Genomic DNA, 1,123 nt, shown 5'->3' on the forward strand with positions numbered 1-1,123 from the left:
GATAAAAACATGGAATATGGATTTTTGACGTTAGTAGTAAATAAGATCTGTGAGTAGAAAAATAAGGAGCAAGAAGAACAGAGGGCCCAGGACCAAATCCTGTGCACCTGACATGTTTGGGGGTGAGGTAGATAAATCAGGAAGGCAAACACTTAAATGAAGTCTAGCATGTAATTAGCTTTTGCACTTTATTGAAAAATATCTTCCTGGTCTCTTGCTGCAGCGACATGAGCAGTAACCAGGAACCTTGGCTTGTAGCGAAGACGGGATTGTTTTAAGAAAAATGGCAGACAAGCCCAACATGGGGGAAATCATCAGTTTCGATAAGGCCAAACTGTAGAAGATGGAGACACAGGAGAACACCCTGCTGAATAAAGAGACCATTGAGCAGGAGAAGTGGAGTGAAATTTCTTAACAACCCAAAGAACTCCCCACCCCTGTCATCTTGGAGACTCCAGTTGTGATGTGGAGAAGGAGCTGTCTGCAAGATGGGCATGAGCAACAAGCAGCATTGTGAACCCGGGCACTCCATGCCCATGCCCTCCCCCTGTGGGTCTCTGAGAGGACACCCCCCATCAGACTGCTAAATTCTCCGGTTTGCCCTGGGATATTGTAGAAAATGATTTGTATGATTAATGAAAATAAAACACACCTCGTGGCAGAACAAACAAACAAATAAACAAAACAAACAAAAAACCTTCCTGTATACGATTAACTGTATAACGTAGTCATCTCTTATGTGTATCCAGTGAGATTGTTTTTTTCCCCCCGACTACCTACAAGACATTCCCACCAAGCTGTTTGCCCTCTAGAAATCTTGCCAGAACCTCAAATTTAATATTTCCCCAAATGAACTTGGCCTCTCAATTTCCAAGCTTGTCTTGTGTCCCCTGACCTCTATTTCAAGCGACAGTACCCTATTTTCCAGACTCTAAACCCTTGACTCCCCTCTGTATCCCACTAGCTTCCAAGGCAGAAGGTTGACCTCTTTGTACTACTTGCAAGTGCCTCATCCCCTACACTATTGTGCTTGATTTCAGGCTCGCAGTACCTCTACCTGGGATGTTGCAATCACCTCTTAATTCATCCTCTCAAGTTCACACTCTTCCCTCTAATCCATCAC

General features: G+C 44.0%; 1 pseudogene across 1 annotated transcript; it reads left to right on the forward strand.

Annotated features, from left to right (window-relative positions):
- The first annotated feature begins 283 nt into the window (after window positions 1–283).
- On the forward strand, window positions 284–415 carry LOC308490890 (thymosin beta-10-like; annotated as a pseudogene). The gene has a single exon. The product of its transcript is annotated as a thymosin beta-10-like (transcript).
- Window positions 416–1,123: the final 708 nt, after the last annotated feature.

The sequence above is a fragment of the Rhinolophus hipposideros genome, assembly GCF_964194185.1.
Source record: "Rhinolophus hipposideros genome assembly, chromosome: 22".
In the NCBI taxonomy this organism is placed as follows: Eukaryota; Metazoa; Chordata; class Mammalia; order Chiroptera; family Rhinolophidae; genus Rhinolophus; species Rhinolophus hipposideros.